This window comes from Hylobates moloch, unplaced genomic scaffold, assembly GCF_009828535.3.
Source record: "Hylobates moloch isolate HMO894 unplaced genomic scaffold, HMol_V3 SCAFFOLD_6, whole genome shotgun sequence".
Lineage (NCBI taxonomy): Eukaryota > Metazoa > Chordata > Mammalia > Primates > Hylobatidae > Hylobates > Hylobates moloch.
This window is the reverse complement of record NW_026652281.1, coordinates 10,865,711-10,886,016: the sequence shown is the minus strand read 5'-3', so window position 1 is coordinate 10,886,016 and position 20,306 is coordinate 10,865,711.

Sequence of the window (20,306 nt, the reverse complement as noted above, 5' to 3'; positions counted from 1 at the left end):
ACCAATGCTCACTCCTGGTGCAGTGGCCCCTTTCAAGGAATCCTTCTTTGGGCACCATGTGGTGCTGATGGGCAGTGGGGCTCGGCAGCAACAAGCCCCAACTGCTAACTTGAGAATGAAGAGCAAATATTTGACTTTTTTTCGCCCTTTTCTCCCTCCTCTGCTGTCATTTTATACAACCCTGTTTAGACTGGATGCTGGTTAATGGGCGACCTTTGCCCTTTGGCTAAAAGCTGTGACGAGGAAATCCCACCTCCCATTAATGGGGGTTTTGTTCAGGATCCCAGGAACGCCTAGCTCACAGCTTCTGCTCTGCAAACGCATTGTCCGCCAGGCTTAGAAAAAGAAAATGGAAAAGAAAAACAAACAAAGAAAAAGAAAAAAAGAAAAGAAAAAAAACAACCTTCCACTGTTGAATTAAAACAGCAAACTCCAGGCCCAAAGTAGGTTTCAGTCTCTATTAAGACAACAAAAGGTCCTAAATGCCAGGCCTGGGCGCAAACTGTGCAGAGAAGCGGGTGGCCGGAGAAGGAGGGGGTCAAGGAAGAGAGGGAAACTCAACTGATGGTTACTTTTTTTTCAGAGTTATTTCCGGTGGGTCTGCCCCTACCCCTCAACAAATTTTGTTGCTCTGAGCATTCCAGGCATAAAAAGTGAGGCCCTGGAGGGCCCCTGAGACCAGGGTCCTACACAGCGACATGGCACAGCGACATCGCAACCCAGAGGCACCTTGATCTTGACTGTTCTAATGCAATGCTTTTCGTTCCCGGCTCCACATGGATGCCAGTGTGTTCCAGTCACATGGCCACAGTCTCTCCCTTCCTTTCTTATTTTCTCTCTCCTTTGTTGATGTTGAATATGATTATTTAAAAGCCTTTATCCTTTTTTATGCTAAGCCACTCTGGCCCAAAGCCATCTCTTTCACCCTAAAAATTGGAACCCTTGGCAAACAGGGCTTTCTGACCCACTGTCCACTGGGCTCGGCTTGATCATCTCTTATGACTTACTCGAGAGCATCAATGATTGTGCAGGCTGCAGAGTCTTCCTTATGGCCCCCACCTGGCATCTCTTCCACAGCACCCAGGATAGCTCATGGCTAAAAGCACATGCTCCAAAAATGTTTGGTCATGGGAGGATCAAGTATTAATATATGTTAGTTATTATTTATGTCATGTTAGGCATGATGGCTAATGATTGTTTCTAAGCTAGATAGGTGTATGGAGTAAAAAATTAAAAACAGACAACATTTATTGACTGCTATTTGTGTGTTAATGACTTAACTCTTAAAAGACCCTTATGTTGGCCAGGCGCAGTGGCTCACACCTGCAATCCCAGCACTTGGGGAGGCTGAGCCAGGCGGATCACCAGGTCAGGAGATTGAGACCAGCCTGGACAACATGGTGAAACCCTGTCTCTACTAAAATACAAAAATTAGCTGGTTGTGGTGGTGCGCACACGTAGTCCCAGCTACTCAGGAGGCTGAGTCAGGAGAATCACTTGAACCTGGGAGGTGGAGGGTGCAGTGAGTGGAGATCCGGCCACTGCACTCCAGCCTGGTGACAGAGCGAGACTCCATCTCAAAACAAACAAATGAACAAACAAACAAACAAACACCCTTATCTCAAATCTCAAGATTATACTAGGGTTTTTGTAAGTTCCTAAAAATTATGAAAATAAAAACCAAATCAATTAGAACAAAAACCAAAAAAACCCAATTCCTTTTTTTTTTTCTTTTTTGGAGAGACAAAAAAAATTCATTTAATTTATATATATTTTATTATATGTTATCTCTGTGTGTACATAGCAGATAAGAGCAATGATTTGTGTTTAGTTTTTTTAATTGTTTTTAAGAGATTATTCAGAAGTCGATTGTATTAATGTGAATAAAAATTTACTACAAAGTAAAGGGTCTACTGCATGTTTTTATACAAACCAAAATGCTTGTGTTTGGGTTTTTGATAAACACAAGAAGAGGAGCAGAAAGCAAAGGACAGCAGAGGGGCAGAAGGGGGAGGAGAGGGGAATAAAAGAGAAGAAAGGGAGGGGACACTCAGGCACAAAATAGGTCCCCTGAAAAAAACACACACAAAACCAAAAAACCAAGTGGGGTCTCAAGAGCCGGCCAGGTAGGGAGGGAAGGAGACCCTTGCTGCTCTTGCTACACAAGAAACAAGTCAGGTTCTCAGGAGAAGTGGCCCGCAGGTGTCGGATTTGTTTTCCTAATTGCATGAAGGACACCCCACAGTCCTGGGGAGGACGGGGCAGTGGGAAGTGTTTGGGGTTTAAATGCCCACTAGCCTGCTGACCAGTGAGACCCTGGGTGAGGCCACTCCTGGACACTAATATCCACTTCAAGCCGCTTTTGTGGATTGTAAGTGTGCCTCCATGCATGAACCAGAAGCTCAATTAGTAGTTGCTCTTGTTATACAACTTAAGGAAGTGCATTTTTTCCCCCATTTGAGGGAAAGAGTCTTTCTATGACAAAGCTGGAGGAGGCCAAGGGGAGACTGTCTTAGTCCTGACTCTTGGATAGGACGCAGGGATGAGACTAGGTGAGGATGTTTTATATGCATTTACATAGTTATTATGCATATATTTTAATTTTTTACATTTAAATGCATTTATTCATTTAATTTATATGCATTTTATTATGTTATCTATGTGTGTATATAGACACATACATATATGCATGCATACAATGTATTTTATTATATATGTTGTATGTATGCATAAAGCACACATATATGATAAAATGCATATAAATTTACACACACACATACGTAGCCATCATTGAGCACTTACTGTGTTCTGGGTATGATGCTATGGGCTTTACACACTTGCTGTTATTTAATCCCCTAATGACCCTGTGAAATGGAAACTACACTGTTATCCGTATGTTACTGGTGGTGAAAGTGGCTCAGAGAAGTTAGGTTACTTTCACAAAGTCTCACAGCCTTTTGAGCACAATGCTGAGAGCTGCACAAGGGTGTGTCCTATGCCAAAGCCTGATGGCTGTAACCACTAAGATCACTGCCTCTCACAGATAGGCACGACCTAGGTCAGCCAGATGGACTTCTGCAGAGGGCTGGACTCTCACCTGCATCCCTTGAGTGCCACTAGGACACGCCTTCCTACACCTGGTGTCTCAGCGATGGTGCCAGGCGAGGGCTGTGACGTGTTCGAAAGACCACTGCTTGGAATGACTGAGGACTCCATTCTCGAAGAGCCTCAGAATCTGAGCCCAGTGAGTTGGAGACACAAAGACACTGCACTACATTCTGGTTGACTTTCAAGCATGCTGTGGGCTCTCTAATTTCTAATGAGCAATGAGTGCTCTGTCCCCTCTCGGAGAAAGCTTTTAATTAGCCCACTGGCCACAGGCTACCAAGAAAAGTGGTCAAAGTGAAAACGACTCTTTTCTGCCACTGCACATTAATACCTTGTGCCAGAATCAGATCAACTGATATGGCCGATGCCTTAATCAATGAAGCGCCAACGAGTTCACCTTCAAATCAAGTTGCCTAGTTGCAGGCAGCACTCTCGTTCTCCCTTCCAAGAAAACACTTCTTCTTCCAAGCACCTCCTTTCATTAAAACAGCCGCATTTGTTTTTTCTTGCAGAAAGTTCGGTAATGAATGTGGCTTCTATGTTTTCAGTGTAAACAGCAGAAATCCCCCTGCAGGCTCTCTAGAAGACCTTTTATCCATACTCAGGAAAAAGAATTGATTGATTTTGAAGTTAAATGTTGGCATCTGCTGTTATTCAAAACCAGGACCTTGGCTACAGTCATCCACCATGCTTTCAGCGTTGCCACCAGTGTGCAGCAAATGAAGACAAGCTGTTGTCAAATGAGAAATGCAAAATAGTCAATCTGTTTGTCTGTTTAATGTAACTGGGAACATAAGCTGCTAAAAGTGGTACCATTCGGCACTGTCAGATGAGAGACACTCTCCAACAAACAAAAGCCTAATGACCCATTTTACTCGGCACTCCGGAGTTGCTTCTAATGGTACCTTCCATATGCACCCAAACATGCTTTTATCTGAAACTGCAAATGGCACGATTTTCCATCCAACACAAGCGTGTAATCTGTGTGTGTGTGTGAGTGTGTGTGTGTTGGGAGAGAGGAGGTGGGAGGCGTCCCCCCTCCCAGGACTGTGGAGGAAGGCTGATGTTCTAGACATCTTAGAGCTGGAAGCATATTGCAGAAGCATCTGACTCTCATCTTCCCTTTACACCTGTCATTGTACTGTATTAAAGGGAAAAAATCAAGTCATTAACCATGATAGATACGTTTTTAATAAGTAAGTGTTGTGCCTCACCAGGCAGATAAATAGCAGGGCTTAAGATAGCTTCAGAGAGTGGCATGGGATTGCAGTGGGAAGTTAAAGGCACTGCCTACTTCTTCAAAGAGTGTGCAATTTGGGAAGAGCGGGACTCTCAATATTACCCAGGCAGCAGTTCTTCAAGAATGCTCCCTGCTGAGGCTAGATTCTCTCTTGCATTTGACCTTAGCCATAGTCTCACACCTTTGTTTCTCAGGGCTTCTGGTACCTGGAGAAATATGCCCTCTTCCAAAGGCTGTTGGCCGAACCCAGTGCCTACTGATGGCTTAAAAAATGCGTCTTCCACTGGCATGGCAAATAATGATGCCTATTTATTCATATAGACTGTCAGGAGTACTGTGTTGAGAAGGGTTCTGAGGCACACCCATAAGAAAGAGTGCTATAATTGGTTATGGGACCATGATATTACTTATCTGCTGCCACAAGCCAATGTTTATTAAAACACACAAGCAGAGAAAAAGCAAGTTAGGACCATCAGAACTCACTTCATGCTTAGGATCTATCAAAGACTCCTGTAATTTATACCAGAAAGTCAAATCCACTTATGTCATGTCAAAATGCAGGGAGAAAAAAAAAGAAAGAGAGGTTAGGGGTTGATGCACTTCGCTCAAAAGACTCATTGCAAAAGAATATGCCTGGCTCCAAGAGTGTTTGGATACATTCAGTGGAAATAAGGCAAAAGCATATGGTTTGCATTTCCTCTATAAAGAAATATGGGTGGGAACCTTGTGGGACCCAAGATGCAATAACAAATACAGATACTTGACAAGGCTTGGCAGGCGAAGACAGAATATTTCTGTGTTTACCTGACAATGTGACTGGAGTCCAGCCCACTGGGGAGCAATCCATTTGGTTGTGACCTGTCGCACCCTGGCAGAATGTCCTTGCAGAGACATCAATGTCAGCCCGGGAAGCATCGCTCCCTCCCCCTTTCCAGGCAAGCGGCCCCTCCAATGAGAAATGCTGATCCTGTAACATGGGCTAATGATGCAGTTATACCGCTTGGACGCTGGGTGATACTGTATCGTATTACTGTGTAATAACAGGCAGAAAGGAAATGTGGACTCTGGTTTTTAATCTTCCCATTCCAGAGTCTTCTTTTAAAAAATAGAATTTTGACTTCTCTTTTGATGGTTTGTTTTACCATTAATTTTTGTTTTGTTTTGCCTTTTTTGTGGGTCTGGTCTCACTACCAGGACTAGCCTTTTTGATTCCGTAAGTTGGGGACAAAAGGAACAAAAGATAAATCAGTGAGAGCGAGAAAAAGAAAGGTGCTTTCTGTATGAAGATTATGAAAAATGGTGGTGGGGGTTCTTAAACATCAAGCCAGACAACCAGACCCTAAAAAACACACTCCCTTCTCAATCATACATATTTCGTTTTGGAGAAAATGTGCCATTTGTAAGCTAGGGACCAAAAGGGACTAAATGATTATTGCTGTGTCCATTACACCTTTGGTCACAAAAACAAAAAAGTTAATAAATGTGAGTTGCGTGTGTGTGTTTTTTTCATTTCTTTCCATGGCAGATCAAAAGTCACATGAGTGGCGTTGCAATGCAGCTGCTTGGATTATACTTGGCGCCTGAATAATAAATAGGGAGTTTCTAGAACCACCAGCTCATTAATGAGCACTAATTCAGAATGGAAGGCACAATGTTCAGTAATTTAAGCAATGTGGACAATGAAGGTTCTCAACTCTGGTACAAAGAGCGCCCTATAGAATCGTGTGGAATGAGTAATTACAGCTAATATCCATTTCGGCTTGTATTAGAACGTCCAAAGAAACAAGGTCATGCCAATAGGCCAGGGGCTGGTCCCAGGGAGCACTGCAGGGGAAGGGAGAGTCATCCGGGGCAGGTGAACTGCTTCTATTACTTGGGCTCAGTGATGAATAAGGCCCTGACGGCTCCCACCAGGACCGGGCGGTGAAGCTGCAGTTGCTCAGTTACCGAGCATATCCACCACCCACCTACCTGTGCTCTGCACAGGGACACCAGGACTGCAGAGGTGGGTCTTGCTGCTCCAGTCCCAACCTACTTCCAACCTCCATCTGCTGTTGGAACAGACAGGGAGCAAAGTGCTGGATGCTTTTCCTCCCTGGGGCTTGTGGGGAGTGCGACTGAGGAATGCACCTTCCTCAGAGATGCCCCTGGTATTCTCTGTGGTTCACAGCTGAGGGTCTGCAAGGCGGATGGGAAACGAGGCTGTGAGACCTCCAATGGTCATGGGGAGGGGTTGCACTAGGACTGGGGAGTTTAGACCCTCCTGGTGCACCGGAGAGATAATAGAGAAATTGGATACAATTTGGGGGTCTGTGGATAAGACATCGCTTTGAACCTGAGCTGTAATAGACAGGTTCTGGTTGCCAGCAATAGAAATAGACGCTGGAAGATTTAAGCAGAGAGAGGAATTTACTGAAAGGTCAATGGGGGATGCACAGGAGAGCTGGAAAATGAGGCTCACAAAATAGCGACGCAAGGCAGAAGGGAGAATCACGTTGCCAGGCCAGTTCTGTAGCTGCAGGCTTCACAGCCACTGCATTTGCACTATTTGGGACCACAGCATGCTTTTCTGCCGCCCAAGACCCAGCTTGTATTAGATCCTGGGCTCCAGGACTGGCACCCCAAGCTCTGCATGCCCCTCTCGTCATTTTTTGGCTTCACTGGTAACATTCAAAGTCTGGGTTCTTGTATCTAATTCAATTGACTGAGACCAAGCCATGTGCCCATTAGCTTCCAAAGCAGGCTGGAAAAGGTAACATTGGCCTTTTGGGGCTCCAATATTGGAAAGGGATCTGCCTCCTATGCTTTTGTGAGATGATAAATTTCCCTGAAATGAGACAGGCTATCAGATGCAGGACTGCCACAAAGCGTCAAATATCTGCTTGACTTCTCCTGTCTTGTAATCTTGTGTGATGCACATGGCCACTTTCTCATTCTAAATCTCTGCTTCTCATGGCAAAATGGAGACAGCAACAGTATCACCCTCACAGGCTGTAATGGATGAGGAAACCAGGCCCTTCATTCATTCATTCCACACACATGTATGGAGTGCCTACAATATGTAAGTTTAGTGTAGGTTTGTAAGCATACATTTACCAGGGTAAACCCCTGATCCACGGAGCATCGCTTGGCCTCCTGGTAGAGAGGAAGAGAGGTCGGTGGCTTACAAGGTATCATGAGATGTAATAAGACATGCAGATGAATTGGATGTGTGGAATAAAGGAGGGGAAGGAAAGGAAATCTATCTCCAGTTTCTGGGAAATACTATGGGGAAAGCCATCAGCTTAGCTCTGGTCACACTCTAAGTGCTCAGTAAATGTTAACTGCTCACATGATTGCCAGCAGGGTCATCATCATCATCGTCACTTTCGTTCTTATCCTGGGCTGGGCAATCCTCATAGACAGCTTCACTCTTCAACATAAAGTAGTGACATTGGACTAGAGGAAGACTCTCTGCCATTTATCAGCTGTGTGACCTTGGACAAGCTACGTACATTTCTGTGCCTTAACCTCCTGCTCTCTAAAATGGAGATGATGACAGTAGCTACATTACAGGGTTGTTTTGAGGACTAAATTGGCTATTTTATAAAAAAAACACTTAGGACTGTGCTGGGAGCATCATAGGCATATGCCATATGTACAATCTGCTGTCTTTTCTGTTGTTATCAGTGTTTCCCAACTTCCGCACATCACTCAAATCCCATTCCTGCCATCCGAAAGGTATGTTTGCAAAATGGATCCCAAAAACTTGACCTTCTTTTTCCACTCGAGAATCGGGGACAGTAGGTCTCCCCAGTCCATGCTGAGATGAAACCCTCCCATAACGGGAGGTTTGAGATGAATCTGGTGACTGAGGCTTGGGTGGCTCTGACCTCAGACAAGCTGACCACAGGGCCTGCCTATCATAAGCTCCTGCCATGAACTTGTAGCCCTAGGAGCTGGCGCAGCCTGGGCTTCTTCCCTGCCCTGGCATGGAAGGAAGGGCTTTGGGGTCCCAGAAGTTGTTGGTCCCCATGTTCAGTGGGAGGCACAGCCTGGGTCCCTGGGCATGAGCTCACGGGATGGAATTCTGCTTTCGAGATGGCTAGAAGCAATACATCAGCACCTTTCTGTGTGATTGCAGGACACTTGCAGTTCCTGTGCCTGTTAGAAACCAGAATTGAGGAAATATCCCACACACATCCAATCACATCCCCCCAACATGATGGGCGATAAAATGAGAAAATAGTAGAGTTCAGTGCTACCCTTTACTATTAAAAAAAAGGTATTAACAATACTGTCTAGCAAATATTTAAACAGAAAAAACTATATATAACCACAAAATGGACTACTGTGCAAGATAACTAGCTAGACTAAATTAGACTCTCCCCTCTCTCCATACCAGTTTTTCTGGAATGAAGCCTTCACGTAGACCTCATATAAGAGAAATATGAAATAATTAGGCCCTGGATTGTGCTAGAATGACAGTCACTGTGGTCACCAAATTGTAAACCAACAACAAAGAGACTGAATTTTATAGAAAGCCATTCCTAAAATCCTGACAGGCCCCAGGAAGCAGTTCCTCTACAATCTACCCTTTGACTCACTCATCTTTGACTGTTGTAAATATTGGATTGGAATGTGCAAAACAGAACTACATCCTTGTCCTCTAAATTCATTCATTTGCCATGAGATCACCTGCCTGTGCCTCAGTTTCCCTTGTTTTAATAACAGTGGTGATAATATCTGACAGAGCCCTGGGAAGGGTCAGACTGTGTCACATCTATGGTGTCCCTGAAGACCCACAGCCCTGCTGACCCAATCGATGGAGCTGTCTAGACAATCAATACTGATCACTGCAGCTGAATTGACCCAACACGGGTCCGCATTGATCATTTAAGACACCCGGAATGATCAGATCAACTGGGCCATGGTTCAGGGACTTTGATCACTAAGGCCCTAGTTAAATGAGGAACCAGCCTTTTAAGAAGATAAGGTGTTAACTTACAAAGTCCTCTGAACTTCAGAGAGGCCATTGGATGATAGGAGTTTGGCCTCTGGGAGGCACATATATCACTTAACAGCCTGTGTGGCTGCAGGCAGGCTAAATAACTTCAATGAACCTCTGTTTGCTTATCAGGAAAATGGGGGTGAAAAGGTATTTGCCCCCATGGAATTGTAGAGACCAGCCAATGAAATGAGGTGTTGAAATGCTAACAAAAGCCTGGGATCATAAAGTATTCTTTATTCTGTGTAGGAATTTTCTGCTATGCGAAAGCATCTTGTCCGTTAACATCTCAAAATATTGAAGCCCTATTAACAGTTGCCTGGGAATGTATTGATGTCTGTCCTTGGCAAGCATATCCTTTAATCCCCCAAATAATGCTATGAGTTTTAAGAGTGACAACTGGCATCAACTTTCCCACAATTGCAGAGCTAGAAAGTGGCAGAGCTGGAAAGTGGCAGATCTAGGCACAAAGCCACGTAATTCCTGACTCTGGAAGCTGGGTCCTCTCCGTGGTCCAAGCTGCTTTCCTAATGCCCAGAAATGGGAATCTGGGAGACGGGAGAAAATAGGACTCCTGCCTTTAGAAAGTGTGGGCCCTTCTGGGGTGATGAGCCACTTACAGAAGTAACATGTATGAAGTTACTTATGGAAGTAACATAATGTGAACAGTAGCTGGAAATATTTAAATGCAACCTGGGTGATATGAAGGAGTCCAGGCTCTAATCTGGCCCTGGGTGCAGAGAGAGGTAGGAGGTGGAAGGGAACAAAAGGCTGTAGCAGTGCAAAGTCAGTGTTCCATCTAAGCCTTGGATACAGGGGTGCTCTTCAATAAGCCATGATACAGCAGAAACTGAGGCTGAAGGGGTGATGGTGTGATGGTAGGGAGTTTCCCGGTTAATTCGGAGACTGGCCTCATTTGGCTGATGCCTTGAGCTATGACCGGCTGCTGGCAAGCGCCTTGTTATATAATTGCCTTTATTGGCTATTTGTAGAAGATTCGCTTAAGGTTACCATTTTGTCGGGTGTGCACTTCTCTCTGGCCTCCCCACCTTCATCTCTCCAGAAGTTCTGCTTTTCTCATACCCCACTTCTTTTCTGCTACCCGCTGAGCAACCTTAGTGAGAACTTACGTTTTCATATTCAAGTTGGTTTCTATATGTAAACGGTTTTGCCCTAGATTTTGGTGCATTGCCTTGCATTACAGAGCACGAATATTTTATCTGAACAAATATTTCATTTTTAAAGGAGGCTCATAACACCTGTCAAAAGGCAAAATGCTTCCACTTTAATACAGACTCCACAGCGGAACAACCTCCGAGTTCCCATCCACAGAGGGAACGGATGTCGAGTTGTTTAGAAGTGTGCTCCCTGTATTAAACTTCCACCATAAATTATGAGGTGGTCATTAGCATATCTCCCTCCCAGCCAGGCATGTGATGCAGATGGCTCCCCTTAAACAAAACCATAAGAGCAAATTGAGAAAACTTTGCTGTACCTCTGCGCTGTGGGAAAGCCCCACAACTCAGCTCCCAGCTCTTGCAAAATAGAAATAAAAAATCTCAGTGGCTGCTTTAACTCCAAGGACTTAGAAAATTGACTAATAATGCAAATATTCAGAGGTTAATAGCCTGGTGACATTACTGTAACTTACACCGTGGCTTAAAGGGCATTATCCATCACATGGCAAGCAGCGGTCAGTTAGCAGAACATATGGATAAATATCAAATCAAGAAGGAACTCCCAGAACTGAGAATTAATAAAAACGTGAGCATTTCCCCCTCCGATTTCCTTCCTTTAATGGAACTGGGAATATACAATCTTAGCGTCATTTGCACAAGGTTCAGCCACCCTTTTGTGCATGAGGCCAATCCCTGACTCGGTACATGCACGGGAGCACAAAATGCCCTCACGGTCTCATTTTGTAATTTTGCATTTAGGGAGGGAAAAGTTAGTGACAATCAACTAAGAAAGAAGTCATCTGTTTGCAAAAAGGAGTCCATAGGATGCCTTTGGCTATGGTTGTTTCGGACGAGAGAGAGAGATAGAGAGAGAGAGAGAGAGAGACAGAATTAGCTGGGAAAGTCTCTTCATAAATATGCTCAAGAACCAGGCCAGCTCGAAATGCCTGCTCCCCAGGCCTAGGTTGAACACCTTTAGTAATTTATTGCTTTCACATCTGGAGTTCAGATGGGAGGACTGCTGTCCCAAAGAGGTGGCTCATCTCACCACCACCGAGTGGGGTGACACAAAGGCTCCTGTATCCGCCTCCGCCACATTTTGCAAAGAGCTTCATTGTCCCTGGTCACGAACCGAGATCCTTCTATTGTTGGGGGCTCGCCTTGGTGAATTTCTCTTTCCCTCTGCGGCCGTTTTGGACTCTTCCAGAGCAGGGTGGAGTGGTGTTATCTTTGGGAAATTGTAGATTCTCAGCTCCCGCTGCTAAAAGGAAAATTACTGCCCTGAGCAGTCCCTGGTTGTGTTCCAAAGGAGTCTTGTCGCATTATTTAAATACTGAATTGCGATATTATTGAAGTTGGTACCAAGTTGCTCTTGGCAGAGTCTGCTGGCTGGCAGGTGCTGAGCATGAGGGCTGTGCTGCTTCAGCTAACTGCCTTGGCTCCACTGCTCCCAAGAGTGCGAGCTTCCACCCTGGCTGCTGCTGCGGCTGTTTTTCATTTTTTTTTTTTTTTCCCTGCAAAATGCACCCAATTCAAACACCCAGTCCCTCAGCCCCGGCTTCCCCACTGTGGTGTCTCAGGGGCTTCTTAACCTGGATTTCTCCTTGGGTTCCCTTCCTTCGCCAGGCTCTCTCCCTCCCCCAGCCCTCTCTCTGGGCTCTAAGCTGCTTTAAGCATAGGAGAAAGGAAATACGCCTTTGTCCAAAAAGCTGCGCACTCCTACTTCATTTTTCCTTTTTCTCTTTTCTTTCCCCTCTAAACCAGCTTCAGTTTGCACTTTCTGGATTCAGAGAGTGGCAGGCAGGTATTGGCCCTTTCCTACTTCTTTTTTGAAATGGAAAGCATCTGTCCAGCAGCCTTTTCTGCGACCCTTTGGGGGTAATGGGAGTTTTCCAGAGCTGTTTGGAATGTGCATGATTTACTGTGCAAATGGGCATCACAGTTTTACAAAACCGGCATAGGAATATTGTTTTCTTTAAAAAAAAAATTTATGTCTGCCCTTAGCTGCTTTCACTGTGGGCTTCGGGTGAGTCGGGGTACTGTGAGTATGAGGGGTGCTCAGCTGGAAAGAGAGGCAGGCAGCCAAGCCCAGGTTGGACTCAAAGTGCCTCTTTCTGCATTCAGTTCTCAGTCCAGCAATTTCTGCCGTTTCACTCCAGAGACTGAATTCCACAGCTTGGATGTGGTTTTTCCCCCAAGTGCTTTAGCCCACTTTTCCTGTCTCAGCTTGATGCCACACCTGGCAAGTCCAGGGCCACTGAGTACTGCAACACCCTGAAAGTGGTCGGCACTTCTGTGGGCATGAAGGAGAGAGTGAACGCATCCCTGAGAACAAAAGGGGCACACGGACCTCAGCGAAGCCCTTAGTAATCTCTCAGTGCTCAACTCGCCCATGGTAGTGAGGCAGGGTGGCAGAGAGGGAAGAGGAGGTCTCGGGAGGGGGAGTTGCTGATTAAAGTCCACTTCCCCACTGGGCTGCTTGACCTTGAGTAGCTTGCAAAATTCTCAATCTCATTTTTCACTCTGCTTTTTTCTCTTCTCTGCCTCCTTCCCTCCTTTCCTCCGTTGATCTTCTCTTCTTCCCCCTCCTTCATCATCATCGTCGTTATTACAAAAGTAATACTCACTTTTTATACAAATTTAAAGGAAAATAAATATGCAGAGTAAAAATGGACATTCCTCCATCATGACGCCAACTGTCCCTGTCTGCACAGTTTTGTATGCACTCCCCCATTGCATACGCAACACAGAGGCACACATGTGCAAAACAGACCTAACTGCACCCACATTGATGGGTCACTGCAAGCATTAAATACGAAAGCGGAGGTAAAAGGACATTAACATCTATCTTTTCTGGTGTCTGATTTTCTCCTATTTTGCTGACCTCCATACAAACATTTCATGTGGCCTCGCTCAGTGAGAACAACCCCAAGCACTTCTCTCTCCATTGGCTTCTCTGTGATAGCACACCCTGACTCCAAAACAGTTGTTTGCTCTTTTGTTCGAATTTCCACGAGCCAGAGCAGAGAGACAGAAATTCTTTCCTTCTAGCTCTTACAGTCTAAGGCCTGCGCCCAATACCTAGGACCGGCTCTGAAGGAAACATGTGAGTTATCAAGGTCAGGCGAACACAGCGATTTTTCTGTGACCCAATGAGCCGCTACCTTCATATCTAATCACAGGGCCTGTCTTCGTGCCTGTCTCCCTTGGAAGAGAACATGCCTTCCTTTATCTGTGCTTGCATCGGTGATAAGGGTATTTGATGACTCAGATTGTCTTCGGCTACATATAAGACAGGCACCTTTGCAAGTTTACTTATTCTGCACTGGGGAAGGGTCTGTTTTATGTTTGGCTGTTTAAACCCAAAAGTGGCCTGATAATATCAGACTTATGGCATCATCGGCCCAGTTTAGGGTGAGATGAGGTGGGGAGGGCGGAGAGAGGAGTTGCATGCAGTTAAAAGCATGTGCTTCAAGTCAGAGAGGGGTAGACTGGGCAAATAGAGTGAAGCCACCTTATGCCCAGACTGCACTTCTGTGCCTCGGTTTCTTCATCTGCAAAGGGGAATGATAATACCCATCTCACAAGTGTGCCACGAAGATTGAATGCCATGTCTTGGAAGTGATTAGGCCAGTACCTGGCACACGGGCACTGGGCAAGGGCTCAGTAAATGAACGCTAACAAAGAAAGAGGAGAAGACGGTAACATTTTCACTTAACAACATGATTAATTTTTTCTGCACAGCAGAGGGGGGAAGAAAAAAAATCCTGAAGAATGGCAAACAGGAGCAAGAGGGCTTTTCTGAAGTTGCTTGAGAAGAAAACAAGTAAGGGTCAGAGCTGAAAAACTAGACCCTCTAAACAGTAAAAGGCCAGTCATGACCAGGTCCATGATGTTGAGTTCCCCAGGCATCACCTCCCACTGTAAATACAATAAAGCAGATCTGTAAAAATGGACTGTTCCCATCACACAAACAGAACAACCCCTATCATTTTCATTTTGTTCTCAATCACTCTGAATCTTAAGAGTCAGCCCCCTGTCTCTGTCTTCCTTGGTGGGGGCCACAATTTCCAGCTGTCTCAATCTTCAGTTTTTGTTGTTTCTTTGCTTTTAGCATCTCCCAAGGCCTTGGGTGAGGACTTCTGCTTTTAGCCTTGCTTCTGTGGAACCCTAAACCCTAGTCTCAGGAGGCTTTACCTGTCTCACTCTGCTCTCAATGGGAAAGAAATCCCCAGGATTTCAGCTCAGGTTTCCAGCCAATAGATGTCAAGGGCCCAGGCTTGGAGTCAGGGGGATAGAGGTGTAAGTCTCAGAACTCCCTCCTCTAGCTTTGGAAAGTCTCACAAACTTTCTGAGCCTGCCTGTCCATAAGAAAATGAAGTGGACTAGCACCTACGTTCACAGGATGTCTGCGATGATTAAATAACATAAGAATAAAGGCCAGGGAAAACTATGCCATTGGAATACAGCAGCTTTTGGTGGACTGGTGACTACTTGCTGCCAGACTTTTTTGATTCCAAGACATGGACAGTTCACATTTTAACATTCCTAAAACTGGGATGCACGTTCACGCTGATGTGATTTCCATGTGGCCCTTCCTCGTGTTTCCCTCTGGAAAGCTGTTATTAATAAATCCATGGCATATCTTATGGTCAACAAAATGAGGAAATATGGAGATTTATGACCAAATACTTGCAAGGTGTTCACCCTTCCTAGAGAAGCAGCACATTTGAGGTGACCTGCTCTTGGCAACCATCACTCTCCCCAAGTCCCTCAGTTCAGGCCACTTTTCTTAAGTACCCCAGGGCTCTTCCTAAGGCTGGGTTAAATGGCTGAAACGCTCCCAGGTTGTAACATTTAAATGGAATTCTGGGTCTGCGATGGGTTGCAGTGAGGCAGCTGGCCAGATGTCCCATCAAACACTGGATTCTACTCATCTCTCATGGGTCAACTTTCCCCAGGGAGGAGGTCACTGAATCAGGCGTGGAGGCAAGAGCAGAGGAGGTGCTTCCAAAGGGGATGGCAGGTCCCTACATTTTCCCAGTCAAGGGAGCACCAGAGCCAATTCAGGAATCTTAGCTGGAGCAAATGCCAGCTGGTTCCCCTGGACGGTCATCAAAGCAATGGCTAGGAAGTTCCAGAAGGTTCTGTTTTGTCATTGCTTAAGGGCCTCGAGAAATGAGAGGAGGCTCGGAGGCCCAGACGATGTTTTGCCAATTCTACCCATGATGCACCTATCCATCCACTTCCTTCCCTTCCCAGAAGGCAGAAGGACATGAGCCTCCTCAGGGAAACTCAGAGCAAGTCCCAGTGGGACACGTGGGCTTCTCTAGTTCTCCCATTGCAGGAAGTGACCTCGAAATGGCAAGGAGGAAGCAAAATCAATTATTTCTTCATTGTTCCTCTACACTATTGAGACACAGGGAATTAATGAAGATGGGGGCCCTTGCTGTGTGCTACATGCTGGCTGGACCTTTTGTCTGCTATATTATTAATTTCATTTATTCATTTATTATTATTCATTATTTCATTTATTCATTCATTCAATTATTGAGCATCTACTATGTGCGAGGCACTGTTCTAGGATCTGAGGACATAGGAGTGAGCAAATATCATTCCTGCCCTTGTGGAGTTTACATTCTAGTGGGAAGAGCCAGGCAATAGCACAACAATAACCAGAGAACATATCGGGGTGATAAGTGTACAAAGAAAAATGAAGCCAGTTAGGGGACTATGAAATTGGGTGAATGGATGGGGGAGAGTTGAAACTACTATGATTTTAATTTTTAAAAAATATTTTACTAGCACTAAGAGAAACTAACATCTATTGATTATACAAATTTTAATTATAAAATTTGTTATAGATATACTTATACTCTTTCAACTTCTAACAATGAGAGCATCGTTGAGCTGTTAATAGGTGCCACACATGTATTAAATATTTTACATATTAATACACGCTGTAAGTAAGTGTACCCATTTTACAGACAGGGAAAATGAGGCTGGGCTTGGTTAAGGAGCTTTCCAAAGTTCCTAAAACTGAGCGATGAATCTAGGTTTCATATCCAACTCCGTCTGACTCTAAAGCCTATGTTTTAATCACGCTGCCAATGCTGGGTGGGTGGCATTTTACCCATATAGATGAAGAAGGTGAGGGGCAGAGAAGTAAAAAGTTATTGAGAGCAGGAATTAAAATCCAGAGCTGTCCTACTCCAAAGCCCAAGTCCCATTCTCTCCACTACATTCCTTTTCATTAATTAGGGAGATCTTCAAGAATTAAGATAAAAAATTCCAGTGAGATCTGGAAATGCATGCCTGGTGCTCCCATCAATCTGCTCCTGGGTGTGTGGGGGTCCCCGTTGTTCTTCAGGGACTACATTCCTCACAATAGCACCTGCTATTCTGAACCTCTTGTGCGAGTTGCTGGTCCTTGCAAGGTGGACCAGCTCATGCTTGTGACTGAGAATTCTTGTCATTTTCATGAGTTGTCACCAACATGCATAACCTTATTATGCAAAGCATGCATTTATTTTGGTGAAAACAGAGCCCGACTCTACCTCAAGGCGTGGGCGCCTGTTAGAACGTGACTCACCCAAAATGCGAGCTTTTTCCATTTCCAATTTGATGGTGGAGACTACTTTGAAGTTGCTGGTAATCTTACTTAGCAAATGACCAAAACAGGGAAGATTGTACTGACAAGCTCACCACACTCCGTTTCCAGAGAACTTTGAGCTTGTGCAATGTTCTAGATGCATCTCTCCGCCGAGCTCTATTCACCCATAAATGGAGAAGGCAGCTGCCCACACACTGTGGTCTGCAGGACACTGGTAAAACCTTTCTGCCTCCTCCCTGACATACACCTGCTCTAGTGCCAACATTTGCATCATGTGTTTCTCGGTTTTCATGTCTCTGAACCTCGGTTTTCTCTTCTGCTAAATGGGATAAATCATACCTTCTTTGAGTTGCTAAAGCATCTTTTTTTTTCAGAATGCAATTAACCCAAAGATCACTGGAAGGTGCCACCAGTCACTCCCCCTGAGTGTCAGACGGCTTTCCATCTCTTCCAGCATGCCAAGAAACGCCTTCAGAGGAAATAGAAATGTTACTGGAGGAAGGACGAAACACGAGGGGTCAGGGGTCCTGTAGAATATTGAGTTGGCCTTACAGAGGTCCCCTGGAGACAGGGACAGAGGAAAGGGCACCCATGGAAGGACCCAAACTAATAGGTGTTACTCACTCCCTTCTTCCTCTCTGGGCTGGTTGCCAATACCCAGATGCTAGACTGAAAGAAAGGGGGTGAAGTTGGAGAAACCAATGTTCATTGGACATCAACAAAGTAGCAGTCACTTGAAGTAAAGCACATCATGAATTCACATATTCTCACCGTAGTGAAGGTGCATTACTCTTATTTAGCAAAGGAAGAAAACAGGCTTAGAGAAATGAAAATACATTACATCACACAAGTAAGAGATGGAGCCAAGAGTTACCTAGTCCTTTACTTCAGCCCTGGATTTTTTGTTTCTCTCCCTCCTTCCTCCCTCACTCCATTTTCCTTCCTTCCCTCCCTCCCTCCCTCTCTTCCTTCTTTCCTTCCTTCCTTCTTTTTCTCCCTCCTTCCTTCATCTCTCCCACTTTCCTTCCATCTCTCCGTCTCCCTCCTTCCTTCCCTCCCTCCTTTCCTCCCTCCTTTCCTCCTTTCCTCCCTTCCTTCCTTCCTCTCCCTCCTTCCTTCCTCTCTCCCTCTTTTCTTCCATCTCTCCCTCCCTCCTTCCTCTCCTTCCTTCCTTTTGTCCCTCCTTCCTTCATCTCTCTTTTGTTTTATTTCCTTTCCTTTCTTCTCCTTCCTTCTTCCTTCCTTTTCTCCCTTCTTCCTTTCTCTCTCCCTCTTTCCTTTCATCTCTCCCTCCCTCCTTTTTTCCTTTCTTCCCTTCCTCCCTCCTTCCTCTCTTCCTCTTTTCTTCCATCTCTCTCTCCCTCCTTTATCCCTTTCTTTTATCCCTCCCTCCCTCCCTCTCTTCCTTCCTTCCCTTCCTTGCTTTCTTCCTTCCTTCTTTCCATCTTTAGTTCCTCCCTTCTTTTCTACCACAAATTCTTATTTATTCCAGGCACCAGGACTGTAACAGTGAACTAAGCCAACACTATCCTTGACCTCCTAGAGGGAACAGCCTAGGGTGGAGGCAGATGCTTTGTTTTCCACTTTTCTCAGCTGTCCTTGCCCCACATTCCTCATGCCTGGCTGCTGATCTTGCTCTGGGCTCCACCTGATGCTAGCCCACTGGACACAAGACATCGTCTGCACTTCTCTTTGCATGACAGTTCAAAGCTGACTGTGTTTTCTAGCCCCCAGCCCCTGCTCCATTTGAAGAGTATTTACTGTCTGTGGAGTAGCTTGTATTCATTCATTCATTCACTCACTTACTCACTCACTCACTCACTCACTCTTATTTTCCCTGAGCAAAGAGCCACATCCTGGAACATAACAGTGTCATGCCTTTGTTTGGTTCTTTTACGGCCTAGCTGAGGAGTAAGCAGAATATGCCCTGTCATTCATTCATTCATTCTCCAAATATGTCTTGAGCACTTATAATATGTGAGAAATCTCTCTTTTGTAGGCCGTGGGGCTACATGGAAGAGCAGGACAGATTGGTCCTTGCCTTATGAGACTCTCAGGCCAGAAGGAAAGATGGTCTTAATTCAAGATGATCCACCTGTTCCCAGGTTGCATCCACTACACAGCACTGCAGGGCTCTGCTTGAGAGCATTGTCTTTTGGGATGCTAAATGGTAAGGAGCAACTAGGATCGCCCAGTCATAGTCATGCTAATCAGGAAAGGCTTCCTGGAGGAGGAGATACATCGCTTCTGCAGGGTACACTAGCAATTTCTGGTGTCCACTGTCCCCATCCTTCTGATTCTCCATCCTTGGGAAAATGCAAACATGTGACAGCCACAAACCTGCCCCAGAGCCAGACAGAATAGATTCATCAGCCTGAACCTGCACTAGCCAGAAAAAGGGTTCCCGAAACTACATCGCTGGGTGTCATCTAAGTCGGCAGATGATTTACTGCTGACAGCCCCTGGCGCAACATCACTAGTTCTCGGAAGGAGTAAATTAAACATTATATTTTCGTTGGATACATCCATTTCATGGCTTCTTTTAAAATCATCTGCGTGACACATTCTGTCACTTAACAGTGTTTGCACCTGTTCCCTGAGTATCAAAGATTGTGCCATAAAACACTCTTAAGGCTACAAGAGACACAGGGAAAAGAGCATCTCAGGACACCAGAAAACACGGCCTCTGCTGGAAGACTCCTCTCTTTTATTGACTCCAAGTTTGCAATGAGGAAGACAAAAGCTGTGGATTCCTCCTTATAGCACATCTGTTCGCCTGAGCCTCAACAGCCATTAGAACTCTCAAACCTCCATGAAACACACACACACATAAATTGAGAGGCAAAAATAAAATAGCATTTCCTTTGCAACTATTTATTTCGCAAGGAAAACTGGAAAATTCACTTCTGTGACGAATCATAGATTTTTTTTTTTTTTCTCCAGCAGATTTCCCTTCATTTAAGCAGGCACACTTTCCCTAAATCCCTGGCACACTCCAAATATCCAGGCAGAGAACTCTGGGCTGTGCCAGGCGCCAATGCTTACCTTTGGGAGGTGGGGGGTCCCCTTCTAATTCTTCTATGTCCAGGTTGAAGTCCAGCCAATTACTAAGCCATCGCGAAAGAAACAATGGCTAATTAAGATGAACTTTAAGGGGGGGCAGAGGACTTAATTAATTTG